This window comes from Gossypium hirsutum, chromosome A05, assembly GCF_007990345.1.
Source record: "Gossypium hirsutum isolate 1008001.06 chromosome A05, Gossypium_hirsutum_v2.1, whole genome shotgun sequence".
NCBI lineage: Eukaryota > Viridiplantae > Streptophyta > Magnoliopsida > Malvales > Malvaceae > Gossypium > Gossypium hirsutum.
Window position 1 is genome coordinate 31,489,606 of NC_053428.1, and position 23,635 is coordinate 31,513,240.

General features: G+C 33.4%; 1 pseudogene; it reads left to right on the plus strand.

Annotated features, from left to right (window-relative positions):
* The first annotated feature begins 5,522 nt into the window (after positions 1-5,522).
* LOC107960618 (pentatricopeptide repeat-containing protein At5g64320, mitochondrial-like) overlaps positions 5,523-23,635 on the plus strand; it is a 29,910-nt pseudogene continuing 11,797 nt past the window's right edge.

Sequence of the window (23,635 nt, forward strand, 5' to 3'; positions counted from 1 at the left end):
CATCTGATTCAATAATACTCTTTATTATAAATATTTAAACAGAATTTAGACAACATGAAAGATTTTTATATATATTTCTATTGTTTCAAATCCTTTCATATATTAACGTCCTAGAATTTAGACAGAATTTCCCACGTATGTATCTACTAATAAAGTGCACGTACCAAAAAGAAATCTATTAATAAAGTGTCCGAGCAGTCGCCTATGGCATCCAATAAAAGAGTTTTCTTTAAAAAAAACAATTGCCATTCATGTACATTAATTTCTTTTTGAAAAAGTCCGAATGGAAAAAAAAATCATAAAAACTTTCAGAATAGATTGGTTCATCAATTTTTAATTTAACATTAATATTTGAATGGTAAAAGTATTATAAAGATTATTATATTAAAAGTCGAATTATATTTTGATTATTTTATTTAAAAATAAATAAATTAATTCATATATATTAGATTAAAGAGTAAATTAATTATTTTATTAAAAATTTAATCTATTTTTACTTTTAAAAACTAATTTATATATATCAATATAAAATACACATAATATTTCATATGCAATTAATCATACTAAATTTTAACAATAAAATTGAGTAGAATTTTTAAACCATATGCCCATCTCACTTCACCGTGCCTGCGGGAAATATGGGGATTGCCTGCTGCAGAAAACATTAACATTTAACAAGTAAAGAAGTGTAGGTGGGATGAATTTTCAACAATGTTGATTAGAGTTTTTAATTAAAGCATGTTTCAAGCAGAACACCATTTATAAATTCGGGACAAAAATGACTGACACTGGCTGCAGTCATGGTACGACGTGATGCTTTTTGGGGAAAAAAATCAAAATATGACTGACACAGAGAATGGAAAGCCCATGCAAAATCTCCCAAGTGGATGGCTCTGCCTCAGTAGCAAATGTTTTTAATTACCCTAATCAATGACCATATCTACCATTGTCCTCCCATTTATTATTTTCTGGATCATGAACTTCACTTCTGCTGCCCAAAATTATTGGAACTCATAACTTCACTCATAAAATAAGACATAATTTCTTATTTAATCCTTTGAACTTTATAAAAAAACTGAAGCCTTATTTAATTTTGTCCTTTTAGTTAATGAAAGATTAATATTTTTAACTTTAATGATGTGATATACACGTAAATCATCACTTGAATAACACGTCAATATTTAATTAAATTTAAATTTTAAAAAAATTTAAAAAATATTTCTAAAAATTAAAAATTATTTAAAAATATATATTAAATATTTTTTTTAATTTTAAAAATTTAATTAAATATTAACATATAATTTATGTGTATGTCATGTCAATAATTCTATCCATTCTGGATGATTTAATAAAAAATATAAATTTAACAATGAAAATAGAGGAAAACTTAAATGCAGGAGTATAATAACTTTTTCTATAATACTGCATGAATAAGTAAATAATATCTAGGAACTTCACTCATAAAAATAAATGTATGTATAAGGAAATAAATATCTAGGCTATCATTTATCACTTTAGCTAAATATTCTAATGCGTTAATGTTATAAAATCTTGGCATGTCAATGCATAAATACTTGTGAAGCGTAAATTCAAATTATTGCATATCACTGTGGGTCCTTATGAATCTTCCACGTTAGTATTATAAAAATTCTAAGATCATCAACCTCATCAAAGATTAGAATCTTTATTCATTTTATTTGATTCATAGATTCAATCAAACGATGGTTCCTTTATTATTCATTATGCTATAGAATTCAAACAAATCATTAAATATTTGTCTTACATCATGGTTTTTAATTTCGTTCGAATTTTCTATTTCCTTGTCTTTTTAATTTTGATAATTATAGAAGGAAAAACAAATATGATCATAAAGAATAAAGAGAAGTTTGAACTGTGAAAAGTGAAACTTAATTATAAGCAGCTAGCATACATCGGAAATCATGTTTAACATTAATTATCCTATAAGAAAGTTTACATTAAAAACTGTCCTATATTAATTGCACAATAGGAGGGTTAGATTTGATATTCATCTACCTGGGTTTCGTAATAAATGATTTTTAAGTTTAGGATCAAAATTAGTATCCATGATTCAAGGCTTAACATTTAGCTTAAAATAAAATTTAGGATTTGTTTAGATAATATAAAGAATTATAATTCTTTAGATATGTTTAGTTGATATAGTGTAATTACATTATAATTTTTTATATTATGTTTAGTAGTATAAATTGTAATTACATAGTTACATAATTTATATTTTAAAAAATATTAATTACTATAAAAAATTATTAGTACGATAAAATAATTTCTAAATGAGTAATAAAAATTGAAATCAAATAATCATATTTAATATGCTAGTCCAAAAAACAGGAGTTGACAATATGATTACTAATAAAAATAACAAAAAGAATAAGCATTATATACAATTCTATCTAATTGCTCAAGCATTCCATATTGTTAGTTATTACCTCTTTAACATTTAACATTTAACATTCCATATCGTTCATTACTCCTTATCATCATCTATTGGTCCTTAATCGAATTCACCATCGCCAAAATCTGAATTTATATTTGTGTCATTAAGATTATCAAAATCATCTTCTTCCAAGTATTCTTCAAAGTCTGAATCATCTCAATTCCACATATGAATAAGGTTATCAAGTATGCAACACAACAATATGATCTAACCTTATTTTTTTATGTTATACTGAGGTAATGTTGTTAATATGAGAATTTCTTTTTTAGGACAACAAATATCCTCTCAATCACATTTTGAAGTTTTGAATGTCTCAAATTAAGAAGTTTGAGTCATCTTTAGTGCTTGTGTCTAACTCCATTCTCTCAAATGATATCATACCCCACGGCTTGGTGCAAGTAAACCTTTTTGTATTTGCATAATTAGCAATTACCACATAATATTTGGATTCACGGTATTAGAAAATGTGCTCATGTTGTAGTAAATGTAACAACCCGATAGTCATAGGTGTCGGAAAATGTATTTTTGAGGCTCCGTTTTTATAAATTAGATTGAGGCTCCATTTTTATAAATTAGACTCGTAAATATTTATTAGAAATATTTACGAAGTTAGTTGTCTGGTTAATTACGTTTTGGTTAGGTGAATTTGCATGAATTAAGAGTAATTAGATAAAAAGACTAAATTGCAGAAAGGGTGAAAGTTAAATTATAGATCGAATAAAAATTCTAAAGAAGCAATTATGTCATTGCTCATAAATGAGGCCCCATAAGTATATTATTATAAAATTTAAAGTAAATATATATTATAATATTATATAATATTAAAACTTAATATTTAAGTATATATATTATATATTATATTTTAATATAAAACAAAGAAATAAAAGAAAAAGAAATAGAAAAGAAAGAAAGAAAACAAAACAGAAGGGAAAAAGAAAGAAAAAGGAAATAAAGAAGGAGAAAGACAAGCTAGCGTATTCAATTGTTCAAAGTTCAATTGGTTAGTCAATTTAGTCTATTTTTGTTGTAATTTTATGTTTTTAGAATCTCGGTATTAAATATTACCCGACCTATGTCAAAATTTTAGAAATTATTGAGTTTTTAAGTATTGTCTATGTTGAATAATTTTAGTATTAAGGATTAAATTGATAGATTTTTAAGTTAGAAATGAAAATGGATTGAATTGTAGAAAAAATTGTAAAATTTGAGTAATAGGGACTAAATTGTGAAAATTTAAAATTTAGGGATTTAAGTAAAATTAAGGAGTTAAATTTAGTTTAAAGTGGAGTTTGTATGAAAAATATAGGATTAATTGTAAAGAAATAAAATTAGTCTCGGTTTAGAGACTAAATTGGAATTTAAGAAAATATTGAGTAAAAATTTAAAATATTAAATATGAGATTGAATTGTGCTGTATTGATGAATTTTAATTGTTTTAACTCCGTAGCTAACGTCGTATTGGAACCCTCGACTAAAAAGGGAAAAAATAAAGTCGACGAGGAATAGCTCGAAATTTCCAGTTTGTATTTCTATAATCCGAATCTAGTTATTAATTATTAAATTTTAATTTAATGTTTATGGTAAGTAGTTGAAGTGAGTATTTGGTATTTTGATATTGAATTAATTTTAACTTGATAGGAATTGATTGAATTGATATATATATATATATTATGAATGGATTGATTTTTTTAATTGAATTGAATATATGTGTAATTATGTGATTATATAAAAAATCAGTATTGGATATTGATTATATCTGAAATGTAAAATTAAACCATATTAACTATATCAGATTGAGTCGGATATAGATGGCATGCCATAGGATTGGAAGAGTTTAGGGATTTCTTCGACTTTGAGTCGATGAGACACTGGGTTTCAATTTATTACTTTAGATATATTTGATGAGGCACTGGGTGCCAATTTAATTCGGTTTAGCCGATGAGACACTAGGTGTCAAATTATTACTTCGAATTATCTGATGAGGCACTAGGTGCCAGACTGGTGTGTTTGGTTGGATCTATGTATCCGTCCGAGTCGTGTTAATAGGGGTAATTAATTAAAATTGCATTATGATTGATGTTAGATGATATTGTATGTGAAATGAAAATGGGATAGTGAATTGAAATATAGATTGAGAGACATGAATTGTGTATTCATGAATTGGATATGGAATGAACAAAATTATTATTTAAATGATATGTGTATTATATTGTGAAAAGCTATTTATATAGCAAATATGAGAATTGAGATATTGTGAAACAAATGAAATGTGATAGGGTTATTGAAATATTTAGATTGTATATTTGTGATTTCATATATTTTTTTATATTCAGATTATATAAATACCACTAAGTTTTACTCAGCATACGGTTTTGTTTTTCATGATCAGGTTAGATATTAAATTTTGATTGTTGATTTAGCATCCAACAACAGTCCCGAACTCAAACATGGTGATGTTTTATCCTTTTTGTCTGCATGTACCAAGGGGTGCCTAGATAATAACTATTTTGTAGTTTGGTTGTAAAGTAAATGGAATTATAAGTTTAATATTGGTTGGTTATATACATATAATATGTGTTTATGTTTGAGGTCATATTATGGCATATTTTAAGTAAATGCTAAATGAACATGATTTAGGTAAAATAGATTAAATTTGGCATGTCTACAAGTTGGATTTGAATGATATTCTATTGATATGTTTTATTGATATAATTGTGTACCTATGAAGGTACATTGGTTAGGCACCTAGGATGATTGTTATGACATGTTTTGGATGCGTTTGATTGTGCTGTGAAATTATATCTGTTTGATCGGTAATACTCTGAACCCCCATTCTGGCGATGGATGTGGGTCAGGGGTGTTACAATTTAGTGGTATCAGAACTTTGAAGGTTTAGCCGATTCTCGAACTAAATCAAGCTCGAAATTGAGTCTAGAGGTACATGCCATAATTGAGTTGAATTGAGTCAGGATTTGGATGCTGATATATATTTGTTTTTGTTTTATAGTTGAAAATGTTGGATGATTATAATGATGATGTTGATCAAGAGATGTATATCGAAGATGATGTTTCCAATGAATTAGATGAAACTGAATCAACAACACTTAATGTTAATCCAGTTAGTACTCAACAACCTAATGTTGAACGAGGTAATATTGAGGAAAGAGATTATTCACAGTTATTTAGAGCTATTGCTGATGCTTTTCAGTGAGTGGTGAGAACTACATCCGCTAAGACATCTACCCCTACTGTTCGTTGAGCTCTGATAAAAGAATTACGTAAATATGGTGCAATAGAATTTTTGGGATTGAAATGAGTTGATCCTTCTACAGCTGAAATTTGGATTGAATCTACTATTTTGCAACAACTTGAGAGCAACCCATGTGAAAGTTTAATATGTGTTGTTTCTCTACTGCAAAGAGAAGCATATACTTAGTGGCAGTCAGTGACATGTCATGTACCAGCAAATCAGGTAAATTAGGAATTTTTTCAAAAGGAATTTCAAAATAAATATGTGGGTAAATAGTATAGTAAAGACCAAAAACAAGAGTTTTTTTATGCTAAAACAAGGTGAAATGTCTGTGGTTGATTATGATCGAGAATTTTTGCAACTTAGTAGGTATGCTGCTGAGTTTGTGTCTACTAAAATTAACAATTGTAAGCGATTTTTGTGTGGTTTACGCGATGAGTTACGAGTACAATTTGTATCACACAGAATTACTAAGTTTGCAGATTTGGTGGAACAGGCAAGAATGGTAGAAAAAGTTTTGGGTTTTGATAAAAAGACTGAGAATATTCATACTGTTGGAAAGCGTCTTGGAGTTGCTAGTTCAAACCCACCACCGAAGAGATCAAAAGAATTCTGTAGTAGCTGGAAATTAATTTTTAAATCAGATAGAACTGATAGAAACCGTGATAGACAACTGACTATATCTACGGGTAGTGTACGAGGTCCATCCAGGGATACTGATATTCTGAATTGTGAACACTTTGGGAAAAAGCACCGTGGTGAATGCTAGAAATTAACTTGAGGTTGTTTTCACTATGGATCTACAGAACATTTTGTTAAAGATTGTCCGAAGAATGAGAATGCTACATTCGTTACTTCACAGAGATTTATGCCTACTTCTAGAGGTCGCGAGTCGAGTCAAAGTGGTTCAATCTCGAGAGGTGGTGCTAGAAAGGGAAATAATGTTGTTGTTCAACAATCGGAGGCCAGAATGCCAGCTCAAGCTTATGTTGTGCGGACTTGTGAGGATGGTTATGCTAATGATGTGGTGACATGTATGTTTTTATTATATTAAAATCCTGTTTATGCTTTGATAGATTAAGGATCTTCACATTCATATGTTAATACTAAATTGGTTGAGTCGAGAAGTTTAAAATCTGAGACGTCTATAGTATCAATAGTGGTGTCTAGCGTATTGGGACAATCTGTGTTAGTGGATCAGGTATGTAGGAGATGTTTGTTAGTAATACATAATATGACATTCCCTGTTGATTTGTTGATAATGTAGTTTGGTGATTTTTATATGATTTTGGGTATAGATTGGCTTATGGAGTAGGGGGTGATTCTGGATTGTTGTAAAAAGAATTTTGTTTTTCAGAGTGAAAGTGGTGACAAGATTGAGGTGAATGGTATTCGAGCAAGTAGTTCAACTCGTATTATTTTAGCAATTCGAGCTAATAAACTTCTTCATCAAGGTTGTAAAGCTTTTTTAGCCTATGTAAAGCTTTTTTAGCCTATGTTATCAATTCGAATTCTATTGATAGACAGTGGAGTAAAATTTGAACTGTTTTTCAATTCTCTGATGTGTTTTCTGATGAATTACCTAGATTACCACCGGATTGAGAGGTTGAGTTTACAATTGAAGTATTTCCTGGTACGGCCCGGTGTCAATGCCCCCTATCGTATGTCACCTACGGAGTTGAAAGAATTAAAAGTATAATTGAAGGACTTATTGGATCGTGTTTTTACACGCCTTAGTGTATTGCCTTGGGGAGCTCCAGTGCTTTTTGTCAAAAAGAAAGATGGTTTGATGTGGCTTGTATTGGTTATCAGCAATTGAATAAGTTGACGATTAAGAATCGATATCCTCTACCCCGTATTCATGATTTATTTGATCAACTAAAATGAGCTTCTGTCTTTTCAAATATTGATTTGAGATCGGGTTATTGTCAGTTGACAGTGAAAGAAAGTGATGTACCAAAGACGACATTTCAAACACGATATGGTGATTATGAATTATTAGTGATGCCTTTTGGATTAACAAATGCTCCATCAGCATTTATGGATTTTATGAATCGTATTTTCCAATCATATTTGGATTAGTTTGTGGTAGTATTTATTAATGATATTTTGGTCTATTCGAAATCTGAGTCCGAGCATGAACAACACCTCAGAATTATTTTGCAAGTGTTACGGGAGAAACAGTTATACGGGAAGTTTAGTAAGTATGAATTCTGGTTATCAGAGGTTGTATTTTTGGGTCATGTTATCTCAACAGATGGAATTAAAATTGATCCAAAAAAGATCGAGGCAATTGTTCAGTGGAAAACATCGAGGAATGTGTTAGAGGTTCGTAGTTTCCTTGGATTAGCTAGTTATTACCGAAGATTTGTAAATGGATTTTAGAAGATAGCCTTGCCGATAACAAAGTTGTTGCATAAAAATGTTCAATTCGTTTGGGATGATTAGTGTCAATAAAGTTTTGAGAAATTGTGGCAGATATTGATTGAAGCGCCGGTTTTGACTTTACTGAAATCGGGAAAGGATTTTGTTGTTTATAGTGATGCTTCCTTAAGCGGTCTTTGTTGTGTTTTGATGCAAGACGAGAAAGTGATTGCTTATGCATCTCATTAGCTGAAAACACATGAACGAGACACTACTTTGTAATGTGAAAAGTGTTATATTTATATTGATCATAAGAATCTCAAGTATCTTCTATCTCAAATGCAGTTGAATTTAAGACAGCGCTGTTGGATAGAGCTTCTAAAAGATTTTGACTATTTTATTAATTACCATCCTGGTAAAGCTAATGTCGTAGCTGATGCGTTGAGTAACAAAGCAGCGATTGAATTGCGAGCAATGTTTCCTCAGCTCAATATCAATGACAATGGAAGCTTATTGGCTGAATTAAAAATTAAACTGGTGATGTTTGATCAGATCAAGTCAGCTTAGTTAAAGGATGACAAGTTGGTGAAGAAAGAGCAATGGTTCAGAATGGTGCTTTAGAAAATTTCAGTATTGATGATTATGATGATTATGATTGCTTAAGATTTCATAATCAAATCTGTGTTCTAGATGTTTCTAAATTGAAAGAGTTGATACTTTGCGAAGCTCACAATAGTCCTTTTGTTTTACATCATAGAGGAACGAAAATGTAACATGATCAGCGAGAATCTTATTGGAGGCCGGGAATGAAAAGAGATATGGTCGAGTATGTGGCAAAATGTTTAACTTGTTAGCGAGTTAAGGCAAAACATTAGGTTCCTACCAGATTACTCCAGCCTATTACTATTCCTGAATGGAAATGGGATTGTATCACGATGGATTTTGTAACAGGATTACCATTAACGGCAAGTAAGAAAAATGCTATTTAGGTAATTGTCGATCGAATTACGAAATCAGCTCATTTCATTACAGTCATGACTGATTGGTCACTTTAGAAGCTTGCTGAAGTTTATATTCAAGAAATTGTGAGATTGCACAGTGTTTCTATGTCGATAATTTTTTATTGGGATCCGTGATTCATGTCGAGATTTTGGAAAGAGTTACATAAATCTCTTGGTACACTTGTAGCACCCCAAACCCGGCCCAGACGTTAAGGCTGAATCCGACGTGCCACTTTTAAGTCAAAAACCCGTGTTCCCTTTTTAGTGTTTTAAAAAGCCGACTTTTGTCAAACTAACCAAGTGAATGGAAGCTGGGCACCAGGTAGGTATCCATAATAGAGGAGGTGAGCCATGAAGGCTGCTTAAGTACCAAGCTCTCCGATTGGATCCAATCCTAGACATGCCCACATCCATTGCCACACTTGGTTATAACAAGTTGAAATTTCTTTGAGTGATTATCTTTGGTAAATCGAATATTCGTGACGTTGTGTTATTTTAAAAAAAAATAAGTATCGTTTTGAAATCACGCCTTAAGTCTAGCCCATTTGAATTAGTATCCATCAATTTAAAGTTGTTTTTAATAATATAATCCCAGAAAAATCAAAGAAGAAAATAAAGTTAAAATAGCCTTATTACAACCCAAAAATTAAATAGTAATTAAAAATAACTTAAGAAAACCAGTCTATTTTTCAAACCCAAAAGTATTCACCATGGCCACTCTGGATCCCCTCCGGCTCCAAGTCACCCACATCAAGGCTCACCTGCAAGGTTAAAGAAGGGGTGAGTTTGGGGAAACTCAGTGTGTAAGGAAAACCCATTCAAAGCCTAAGTCAGCTCAAGCCCATTGGGCCTAAGCCCATTCAGGTAACAGTGGTACTGGGCCAGAGCCCTTTTCAGATTGCAATAAACTGGGCTTTAGCCCCTTATTCAGATAACAGTATGGCCCATAGGCCCATTTCAAAATACATGCAACATCAGTAAACATATGCAAGCCCATTTGGGGAGACTACTCAACCCACCAACCACTACATTCCACCCATACCAGCCATACACTCCATGTGGGGAATAGCTCAACCCACCCAGCCCAACACTCCACAGTTGCAGCCTTGCTGCTCAGTTAACAGTAAATTGAGGCAAAGCCTCCAGTACGTGGACAAGCCACTTTCAGTACTTCCTCCGTCAATATCCCAGTCCCATGCATCAGATAATAACAACATGGCATGCAATAAATAACAACAGTCAAACATGCATTTAGGTCAATTTAACCCTAGGGGTATTTCGGTAATTTATCTCCTAGGGGTAAAACTGTAAATTTTCTACTTTTAAAAGTATTTCAGTAATTTATCTATTTTAGGGTTTTCATGCATATTCCTACCTTTCACGTACTAACAGAATCACTACCGAGGGTTCTTACCGAATTGGGCCCGTTGGCCCATCATTCCAATTTTGGCCCATTAAGCCCAAAAATATCGAGGGCACAGAAATCATGCACTTTGCAGTCCAAACATTGCAGGTTACCAAAAATATTAATCGATTTACCTCACGAGCATTCGCACACTCGCAAATCTACAAAATACCGGTTTTCGGCTTTTCGGCTTTTCGACTTTTGCCGATCTAGACTAAGAAAGAGGGTGTTAGTTACACACCTGTTTGCGACGATATGCTGACGAGATCCACACACGAACCGCCTACAATTGGATTACTAACACGTTAATCTAACTATTCAAATACAAACTACGTATTAACCCCTTACAATATTCGGCCAACCACACCTACAGATCATAGTAAGCTTATAAGAAATCAATAAGCAACTCATTAACAAATTTTTGTCAATGTTTACCACATAATCAAAATTTCACTGCAAGCTGTCTTCCTGAGCAACAGTCACTAAATCATTTGTAACTAGAGCTATGAAACTCCAAATCAAGTGCCGTTAATTTTCCCTGCAAATAGACTCATATATCTTCTATCCATAAAATTTTCAGAATTTTTGGTATGGCCAATCAATACCAGATTTTTCTTAAAGTTTCCCATGTTTCACTGTTTGACTAATCTGACCACTCTTCATTATGAATCAAATTTCTCATTGTACAGAATTCAAAATATGTTTTCATTTATTTCATTTGAAACTAGACTCATTAAGCTTTAATTACATAATTTATGCAGCTTCTAACTCATCTCCCACAATTTATGGTGATTTTCCAAAGTCACGTTACTGCTGCTGTCCCTAGCAGATTTATTACCAAATCACTCTTTCACACCTAACTTGCATGCTTGTTATTTAAACATGTATATCACCAATCAATCATCACATATCTATGATTTTACTTAAGTATAATCTCCATTTCATCATTTTAAAGCATAACATGTTAGCCGATTTTTCCCCTTAGCATCTAAGGCACATGCATGCTCATTTGTTTGGCTCAACTTCACCTATCTTCCATTTTTCATCAAAAGAACATGAAACAACAACCAAAAACCAAAATATGCTTCATGAGCTAGGGTAGAATCAAGAAGAACTCATGAACATCAAGATAGAAGCAAAGTACCAAAAACTTACCTTCAATTTTTCCCCCTCCTAGTGACCGAATATTCAAGGGTTTCCTCCCCTATTTGCTCTCTCTCAAATTCGGCTATGAAGAACAAAAAATGAACAAAAACCTTTCTTTACTTCCTTTTGTTATTCTTATCACTCAACATTTTATGACACATAAATGATATACTAATATTTGTGCCATACTCATGCCATAATTCCAATAAAAATATGCCCATAATGCTTACCATGCCCATCATCCATTAATTATTAAAATGCTAATGCCCATCATCCATTAACTATTAAAATGCTAAAATGCATACATTATCAACTATCCATCACCTTGGCCAGCCACTACATTAAAAGTGGGAAATTTGACATGCAAATCCTCCTATTTTGCACTACTATTTATTTGGCCACTACAAATTAGCCTATAGCATTTTCAAACATTTTCACATAGGTCCTATTTTATAATTTCACTCCCTTTTTCTTATGGAACAAAAATTAACTAAAATTACCGGGTTCTATCTTAAGCTTGGGCCTTTTAGAGGCCCACTAACATAATTAAACCTATGCCAACATTCACAGAATTCACGAAAATTAGGGCGTTACAACACTACTTAATTTTAGCACAACTTTTCACCCACAGACTGATGGATAGTCTGAGCAAATTATTTAGATTTTGGAAGATATGCTTCATGCTTGTATTTTTGATTTTGAATAAGGTTGGGAGCGTTACTTACCTTTGACTGAATTTGTATACAATAATAGTTTTCAATCAAGTATTCAAATGGCTTTGTATAAAGCTTTATAAGGTCGTAAGTGTCGATCACCTGTCTATTGGATGGAACTGAGTGAAAGAAAAATGATCAGGCCGGAATTAATCCAAGAAACGGAAGACATTGTTAAGAAAATTCGAGATAGATTGAAAACAACTTTTGACAAACAAAAATCATATGCAGATTTGAAATGTCGAGATATTGAATATTCTGTTGGCAATAAAGTATTTCTTAAAGTTTCGCCTTGGAAGAAAATTTTGAGATTTGGCCGAAAAGGAAAATTGAGTCCTCGTTTTATTGGACCATATGAGAATACAGAAAGAATGAGACCAATTGCATATCGTTTAGCTTTGCCTACTGAATTACAGAAAATACATGATGTTTTTCACGTTTCAATGCTTAGAAGGTATAGATCAGATCCATCTCATGTTATTTCAACAGAGGATATTGAAATTTTAGCACGTGAGGTGAAAGAGTTATGTAATAAGCGAGTTTCGTTAGTGAAAGTGTTGTGGCGTAGTCATAGTGTTGAGGAAGTGGCTTGGGAACCAGAAAAAGCTATGAGATCCTAGTACCCCCACTTCTTTTCAGGTAAATTCCGGGGATTAAATTTATTTAGGGGGAAGAATTGTAACAACTCGATAGTCATGGATGTCGAAAAATGCATTTCTGAGGCTCCGTTTTCATAAATTAGACTTGTAAAAATATTTATGAAGTTAGTTGTGTGCTTAAGTAGGTTTTGGTTAGGTGAATTTGCATGAATTATGAGTAATTAGGTAAAAGAACTAAATTTCATAAAGGGTAAAAGTTGAATTATAGATTAAAGAAACATTAACGGGACTAAAGAGGCAATTATGCCATTACTCATAAATGAGGCGACATAAGTATATTTTTATAAAATTTAAAGTAAATATATATTATAATATTATATAATATTAAAACTTAATGTTTAAGTATATATATTGTATATTATGTTATACTATAAAACAAAGAAATAAAACAAAAAGAAGTAGAAAAGAAAGAAAGAAAGAAAATGAAACAGAATGGAAAAAGAAAGAAAAAGGAAAGAAAGAAGGAGAAAGACAAGCTAGGGTTTTCAATTGTTCAAAGCTCAATTGGTTTGTCAAGTTTGTATATTTTTCTTGTAATTTTATGTTTTTGGAATCTCGGTATTAAATATTACCCGACCCATGTCAAAATTTCAGAAATTATTGAGTTTTTAAGGGTTGTCTATGTTGAATAATTTTAGTATTGGGGATTAAATTGATAGATTTTTAAGTTAGAAATGAAAGAGGATTGAATTGTATAATAAATTATAAATTTTGAGTAGTAGGGACTAAATTATGAAAATGAAAAATTTAGGGATTAAGTGAAATTAGGAAGTTAAATTTAGTTAAAAGTGGAATTTGTATGAAAATATTTGTAACACCCCAAACCCGGCTTAGACGTTATGACCGGATCCGACGTGCCACATCAAAACGTTAAAACATTTTTTTCATTCTAAGTCCAGAAAATCGTACTTGATGTTCAAAGGATTAATTCATTAAGGGTTAAAGTGAATGGAAGCTGTGCACCAGGTAGGAAATCGGAAAAGAGGAGGTGAGTCCATCGGACTGCTTAAGTACCAAGCTCTTTCGGATCCAATCCTAGACATGCACACCGCCATTGCCACACTCTAACATCGCGTATATTTTTAGGTTACCATTGTAATTATGTCTATTTTAGAATAAAACATATTTAAATTTGGAAAACATTATCATAGCAGAAGCCTTGTTTGTAATCGTGTTACTTTGAAATTAGTTTATGTTTTTGGAAAACGAACCCTAGATCTAGCCCATTTTGATAGTTAATATAATTTAAGATCATCATGATAAGTTATAAATCAAAACCCAAATCATCAAAGTAAAGAAAATTGAAGTCCAAATCACCAGAAGAAGTCCATATTACAGAACGAGTTGCCACTCCGAATCCCTCGCGGCTCCAAGCCCACTATGGTTGGGGATTACCTGCATGGATGAAAATAGGGGATAAGTTTGGGGAAACTCAGTGTGTAAAATTAACCCAACCATAGCCCATATCAGTTCAAACCACAGAAACAGAATAAATTGGCCTTAGCCCAGAACAGAATATAGAATTAAGCCCATAGGCCCAGACAGATCAGATCAGATATTTCATGTATATGCAAAACCCAACACATAACCAACCACATACACCCCCTTACCAACCTTTCACCATGTGGGGAGACTACTCACCCAACCGCTACACACCACAGAATTATGCAGCATGGCAGCCAGAACAGATAATGTGACAGAGTCACCAGATACAGATAATCGTGGCAGAACCACCAGGACAGATATATGTGGCAGAGCCACCAGATCAGATAATTGTGGCATAGCCACCAGGACGCTTCCTTCATAATATAAACCATGTCCCCATGCAACAAATATTCATTCATGGCATACATCATACAGATTTAAATCAACATGCTTTTCAGACAAAATTATCCCTTGGGGCATATTGGTCATTTACACCTAGGGGTATCATGGTAATTTTCCATACATAAGGGTATTGTAGTAATTTAGCTACTTTTAGGGTTTTCATGCATATCCTATCCATTTACGCACTATCAGAATACTTACCGCGCATACTTACCAAATTGAGCCCAATGGCCCATGAACCCGATTTTTGTCCCATTAAGCCCAAGTTATAAAAATGCACAAAATCGCACGTACTGCAGTTCATTACCTTCAGAATACCAAACATACAAACCCAACTATCTTACGAGCATTCGCACACTCGCAAATTTCCAAAATACCAACTTTCCAGCATTTCGGCTTTTCAGCTTTTACCGATCTAGTCTATGAGAGGGTGTCAGTTACACACCTGCTTTATGACGATTCGCTGATGAGATCCACGCACGAACTGCCTACAATTATAATACTACCACATTAATCTTACTACCGAAATGAACTACATATTAACTTCTTACCATATTAGGCCAACAACACCTTAGGCCTTAGCGTTCCTACCTTTGCCGAAAATAGCGTCTCGATCCAAATTCGTTCGCTCCACTTGTCCAAGCCCTTGATCAACAGCATCTTAATCACACTATTACCAAAATAATACTATTATCACAACCCCTTAGGGCTACAAGTCCAAAAAACGACAACCTCCCTAACCTTTTAGGGATTCTGACTTTTCTTAAAATATGAAAGATAGACTAAGTTGGAAAGAATTACCACCGATTCTTTCAGTCAACATTCCCCTTTAGTTCCTACTTGATTCTAATGCAGTTCTAAGCCCTCAAACGATAACAAAATTCGAGCCTTCAGTGATCTCAGTATTCGGCTATGTCCCTAGGATAGTGTGGGAGTTTCGGCTTTTTGCAAAAGTGTAGAGAAAGATAAAATATGAGGGTTTTTACTTGTGGTGTTGTTGACAGAAACTTGGGGTTTAAAGGTTGAGAGAATCGGCCAAAGATGATGAGAAAAATAAGAGATTTGGCTAGGGAAAAATCGGTAAAAAAGGAGTCAAGTTTTCAGGATTTCGGGATTTGAGGCAATCGGCTATAGTCTTAAAAATAATGGAAGGAAGATGGTATAGAGTAGGGTGGCTGAAGTATTCGGCTATCGAGAAAAGAAGAAGAAAAGAATAAGTGGATGGAGAGAAGAGAAAAAGAAAAGAAGAGGAGAATAGTCAGGAAACGGCACCACTTACCACTAATGCCGAATTTATACTGGCACTAACCCTAGCCGAAATTTGCCCCCTTTAAGCATCCATTGGCCGGCCAACTCTTGCTCTTCAAGAGTCCACCATTCGGCCAACACAGTTCACCCTAATCAGCTCCTAAATCTTCTCCAGACAGACTTTCACTTCAGTTCCACTACTTACCTTTTCTGTACATAAAAATTAATATCATTAATTTGCTTATCTTGTGACTCGAACTTTAGCCCTCCTTACCTTACCACGCCACCTCTAAAGCCCCTAAGTGGTGTCACATGCCAACTTACCACAGGCTTCCTTGTGTCCTCTTTTACCCAGTTAATACTTAAAAGCCCAGTTAACCAGAACCCCTTTTTCCCTATGGATTAAAATCACCTAAAATTACTGGATTTTAACCTAAGCTGGGGCCTTCTAGAGGCCCCCTATCATAATTAAACCTTCATCAAGCAGACAGAACACAAAATTTTAAATTTTACCAATCATTCACAGAATTCCCGAAAATTGGGGCGTTACAATATTAGATTAATTGTAAAGAAATAAAGTTAGTCTTGGTTTAGGGACTAAATTGGAATTTAAGTAAATATAGAGTAAAATTTTAAAATATTAAATATGAGATTGAATTGTGTTGTATTAATGAATTTTAATTGTTTTAATTCCATAACCAACGTTGTACCGAAACCCTTGAATAAAAAGGGAAAAGATAAAGTCGACGAGGAATAGCTCAGAATTTTGGGTTTGTATTTCTATAATCCGAATCTAGTTATTATTTATTAAATTTTAATTTAATGTTTATGGTAAGTAGTTGAGGTGAGTATTTGGTATTTTGATATTGAAATGATTTTAAATTGATGGGAATTGATTGAATTGATATAAATAGTATGAATGGATTGATAATTTTTTGAATTGAAATGAATATATGTGTAATTATGTGATTATATGAAAAATCAGTGTTGGATATTGATTATATCTGAATTGTGAAAATAAACCCTATTAACTATATTGGATTGAGTCGGATATAGATGGCATGCCATAGGATTGGAAGAGTTTAGGGATTTCTTTGACTTTGAGTCGATGAGACACTGGGTTTCAATTTATTACTTTAGATATATTTGATGCACTGGGTGCCAATTTAATTCGGTTTAGTCGATGAGACACTGGGTGTCAAATTATTACTTCGAATTATCTGATGAGGCACTAGGTGCCAGACTGGTGTGTTTGGTTGGATCTGTGTATCCGTTCGAGTCGTGTTAATAGGGGTAATTAATTAAAATTGCATTATGATTGATGTTAGATGATATTGTATGTGAAATTAAAATGGGATAGTGAATTGAAATATAGATTGAGAGACATGAATTGTGTATTCATGAATTGGATATGGAATGAACAAAATTATTATTTAAATGATATGTGTATTATATTGTGAAAAGCCATTTATATAGCAAATATGAGAATTGAGATATTGTGAAACAAATGAAATGTGATAGGGTTATTGAAATATTTAGATTGTATATTTGTGATTTCATATATTTTTTTATATTCAGATTATATAAATACCACTGAGTTTTACTCAGCATATGGTTTTGTTTTTCATGATCAGGTTAGATATTAAATTTTGATTGCTGATTTAGCATCCAACAACGGTCCCGAACTCAAACATGGTGATGTTTTATCCTTTTTGTCTGCATGTACCAGGGGGTGCCTAAATAATAACTATTTTGTAGTTTGGTTGTAAAGTAAATGGAATTATAAGTTTAATATTGGTTGGTTATATACATATAATATGTGTTTATGTTTGAGGTCATATTATGCATATTTTAAGTTAATGCTAAAATGAACATGATTTAGGTAGAATAAATTAAATTTGGCATGTTTACAAGTTGGATTTGAATGATGTTCTATTAATATGTTTTATTTATATAATTGTGTTCCTATGAGGGTACATTGGTTAGACACCGAAGATGATTGTTACGACATATTTTGGATGCGTTTGATTGTGTTTTGAAATTATGTCTGTTTGATCGGTAATGCTTTGAAACCTCATTTTGGCGATGGATGTGGGTCAGGGGTGTTATAGTAAACATGTAACTATTTTCTATATATTTGAACAATGAATAAATAAAGTTAATTTGACATTTCATTATTATCTCTTGTGTTTTTGTCTTCATGTTTTGCACTGTAAGAATGTTTACATTGTGAGAAAGACAACTTATTTCAGTAGGTAATTTAAACAAGTCTGTAATCCCGTAAAGGAATCAAAACGAATATTTGATTCAGATACTTAGAAGGATTACCATGTCATCTACAATTCCAATTAGGGAGATGGCTAGTCTTGGCTATCAAAGTAATTGACTCCACGGATAGAGACAAAGATGTATTCATTGGAAGAGTAATACATTGGACTGGACTCAAGTTGAATTAATTCTGAATCCGTTTGTGAATTAATTCACATGTGGCGTTCATATTGTGACTTACCTAAACCCCGAGTTAGTTACTAATCCTGTGTATGTAACTCATGTGCTTTGATATAAGTGGAAGCTTATGCTCTAAACATGATCGAGCTGATAGTCGGTATGTTAGTCATGCACCAAAATATAGGGGGCTAGTTGTAATGGATAGAAAAGAAATGAGCTATAGGCTCAGAGGTTAAGTGATAATGCATTCATCTAAGAAATCCTAGGTTCGTACTTCCTTCCTCCCATTTCTCTTCCGTTTATTTTCTACAACGTAAGGTAAAAGCTATATCTAAAATGTATATGGTCAGGAGTTGGTACTTAATAACAAATAGGCTTTAGGCCTATTGGGCTTCACTGCCTTATAATCTTAGGTTCGAGTCACTCCTTCCCCAAATGCATCATTTTTATTTCTCATTTAAAAATTTTGGGTAAATTATCCATGCCACCCTTAGGGTTTACAAACCCTGGCTATTTAAGCAATTTATTTCCTAATTGGTTTTCACTTTCCCCTTTTTCAATTCCAATTAGAATTTTATCTTCATTTCCCTATTTTTTTTCCTTTTTCTTTTCATTTCCTTCCTTTACATCAGATTTTCATTTTTTTGCTATTGATTAATTTGTTTTTCAGGATTAAAACATCCTACATTCGATCGTTCTTTCCATTGGGTTTATTTTTGTCGTCAATAGCATCCATTTTCTTGTCAATAATCGGTAAGTACACCTCATTTCAAAGGGTTCGATTTCATTTTTCCGTAATTTGATTATCCAAAGCTAATATTTCATGTAGTCTAATCAATTTTTTACGGTTCTTGCCAAATTCTTTGATAATCTTGACAAATCCTAAAATCAATTGTTAATTTATGAGCAAATGTCATTTAAAGAAGTTGATTTAAGTGAACCATATCAGAATCAGGCATGAGGAACATCAATTGGTCTCCCAGTGAAAGGTGTGTGTTTTTTATGTGTGAATCGAAGTAAACTGTATGTAGGATTAAGGCTAAACGGCCTCCCACATGGGCGTGTGGACCACACAGCCATGTGCTTCTATTATGTTAGGGTACTCTCGATTTTCACACGGCAAAGAACCTCTCACACTGCCTACCATACGGTCATGTCTCTCCTGTAGGGTAATTTTTATATTTGTCACACAGCTGCAGTCTGTTACATTGTAACACCCCAAAACCCGACCTAGAAGTTTAGGCCGGATTTCGGAGGTCACATTGATCACTGAAGTGATCGTAGGAAAAAGTTTATTTTGACCAGCTAGAAAACAAACGGTATTTGAGTTACGTAAAACTCTCCGTTGTAAAATCCTGATATTATAAAAATTTTAGTTCAAAAGACGCTTACGTGCATATAACACAATATTTCGTACCACAATATTCAAAATTAAACTTACAATTCTAATTGTTTATTTATAAATGTGGAATATGAGAAATACTTTTAAAGTCAATTACAAAACGTGGCTGTCCGAGACCTCTTGCGTGCCGAGTCCAGCAACAACATACGAAACTACTTGAAAAAAAAAAGAAAACTGAGGTGGTGAGCTACACGAGCCCAGTGTGAGTTCAAAACGATAGAAAAACGAAAATTAAGCACTACAATAAAAACAAAATATCACAATGGCAATCCGAGATCCAAATACTCATCACAACCAAAACAGAACCATCAGTACTGAACAAATCGATCTATATACCGTTAATCTTGCAATCAGACAGACAAAGACAAAATGTGGAACAAATGCATCAACGTGACACCCACCCATCCAGCCAAACACCTATTCATCCCCCATTCACACCACAAAAGAGCTATAAGAAACTCAACCAGCCCTACACACCACATAGGACCAATCCAACCTTACATACCATGAATGTGGAACAAAAATCAAAGATTAAAAGAAAAAGAAGAAAAAAGTGGAGGGAAGAGAAGAACATGAGAAGTGATTTAGAAACAAATTTTCTTTTTTCTTTTTCCAAAAATAAAAATACAAATAAAAATAATAACCACATAAATATATATAAAACAAAAAAAAACAAAACTCAAATAAAATTAATTCCTCAACACACATGAGGATTCGAACCCAAAACCCAAAGGTAAACTAACACACATCCAACCACCAAACCATCATACCCATTCTAACATAAAACACAGCAACAAACCCAATTGTTCGATCTAGCCACTGACCCTACCTGCAAATCTCAAAACTTCCAACCCCAAATTTCAGGGTGTTACATACATGATCGTGTAACCCTTCCACACGGCTTATAGCTTCTCACACGGCTATGTGACCCTTGTTTTACGGTTTTGTCCAAAATTTTTTGAATTGTCCACTTTAGTCTTTGTATAGTCCCCAAACTATTTTTAGTATTTTATTTCATTCACTCGAGTCCTTAATAATATGAATAATGTTGGAATCCATGATCTGAGTGACTAAATTAATACTGTATATGCATGATATTAGAATGTTATATGTCTACTGTCACTATATTTTTGAAAAATTGTTACTGTTACTCTTGCCATTGTATTACCAATTGCATGATCAGCATGCCTACTGACACTGATGAATAGAGGTGTTCATGGACGGGCCGGGCCTAAACAAAATTCTAGGCCTGGGCCTGACCCGACCCGAAATATAGGCCTAAAAATTTGTCCAAGCTCAGCCCAAAATATAATTGCTAAGCCCGAGCCCTACCCGACCCGACCCATGTTAAATTTTTTTATCTTATTTTATTAAATAAAATGTTTTAAAAATATAATAAATCAAATACATTTAAAAACATAAAAACAAATATTAAAACAAAAAACAAATAAAAAATGATACTAAAACAATTCTTAAAACAATACACAAATTGAAAATATAATAAAAGTGGTTATATTAAAATTGAAACAAGTTAGAACTAAAATAATAACAAAATTAATAATAAAACAAAAGCTCTATAATATCCAAATAATATTAAAAATGACAACAGAAGAACATAATAAATAGCTACAAAAGAATAATAAAACACCTCAAAAAGTAGCACTTAAACAACATAAAAAACAACAACAAATGTAACACCCCAAACTCGGCTAGACGTTATGCCCGAATCTGGCGATGTCACATGGAATGGAAGTCGAAAACGAATGTCGAGTTAAAACTATTCCAGTTAAATTAGCCTTTATCTTAGTTCGAAGTATAACACATGTTATTCGATATGTATAAAATCATATCTTTTTAGCAGAAACTTTGAAAACACTTATTTAAAAAAAAGTATCATTTGCTCTTAGTGAAAACCGAGTTTTATCATGCTTAATAGTAATAAATCGTAAAACAATTAAGAAACCGAAAAATTAAAGCCAGACCGTCCAAAGTCCTTAAGTTACATTAAAACCCCAAATAAGTAATATAATCTAAAAATTGGCGAAAAATAGTCTAAAATTTACGTGCGGCCACCGTCGAGTCCTCCACTGTGCTGATCCGTTAAGTCTGGGGATTACCTGTACAGATTAAACAGAAATGGTGAGTTTTCGCAAACTTAGTGTGTAATCACTATCGAAACATGCATACAGATACACATCAGAATACAATCAGACATAGACTGGGCCGGAGCCCATTACAAATTCAGTTTGGGCCTTAACTCAATCAGATACATTATGTAATAACAGAAAATTAGTCTTACCCACCAACCTCTACACACTATTTCCGTCCATCCCTACACACCATGTGGGGATTAAATCAACCCACCCATCCCCACACACTATGCTGTACCGAAATGCGGCACATAATTAGATATTTGTAGAAGAGCTGCCAGATAACAGGCTTAATAGCCTTTCAGACACTTCCTCTAAATATCGGCAATTACCCACACCGACGCAATGCAACATAAAAAAATGTCATGCTATTATACTGTTACAGTTCATACAATCAGATATCATAATTTATGCTCGGTACAAAAATCAGACAAACAGATCACTCGTATAGGGGTCTAAGTAGGGCTTACCGACCCTCTAGTAGATCCACAGTCGACTTGGATGACCCGTGCAACCTTAGACAACTTTTCAGAAACATGGGCCAACACGACCATGTGGCCTGCTCATGTGGGCCCACACACCCATGTGGCCCATAAGGTTGAAATCTGGTACGGCCCAATAAACCTTATGTTCAACTTGCCTTTTCGACCGAACCTCAGAACTTTCTTTCATGGCAAGACCTTCAGAATCACGAAGTCCCCCACAGAATACTCAATCTCGTATCTCTTCAGATCCGCATAAGACTTCTGCTTGTCAGTAGCCGCTTTCAAATGATCCCTAATCAGTCTAACTTTATCCTCTGCCTCAAAAACCAATTCAAGACCCAGAACATGTCGCTCGCCTAACTCAGTCCAACATAAAAGAGTGTGACACTTACGACCATACAGTGCCTCGTAATGTGCCATCTGGATGCTAGACTGGAAGCTGTTATTATAGGCAAACTCCTTCCAACTGCCTCAAAAATCAATAACACAGCTCCTCAACATATCCTCCAGTATTTGAATCACCCTCTCAGATTGACCATCGGTCTGAGGATGGAATGCAGTACTGAAGTCCAATCTAACCCAAAGCTTCAAGCAACTTCCCCTAAAATCGAGAGGTGAAGCAAGGATTTCTATTAGAGATAATAGAAACCGGTACCCTATGTAGTCTCACTATCTTAGAAATGTAAAGCTTAGCCAGCTTCTGTAATGCATAGTCCGTACAAACCAGTATGAAGTGCGCTGACTTGGTCAACCGATCCATGATGACCCAAACTGAAACCTTCTTAATGAGTGTCAAGGGTAGCGCACTAACGAAGTCCATCGTTACATATTCCCACTTCCATAGAGGAATCTTAATTGACTGTAGCAAACTTGTTGGCGATTGGTGCTCAGCTTTAACCTGCTGGCATGTCAAACATCTAGACACAAAATCGGTAACCTCCTGTTTCAATCCTAGCCAGCAATACAACTCTCGAAGATCTCGATACATCTTATTCCCACCAAGATGCATAGCGTAAGGGCTACTATGCACCTCTCTCAATACAGACTGCCTTAGACCAGAATCG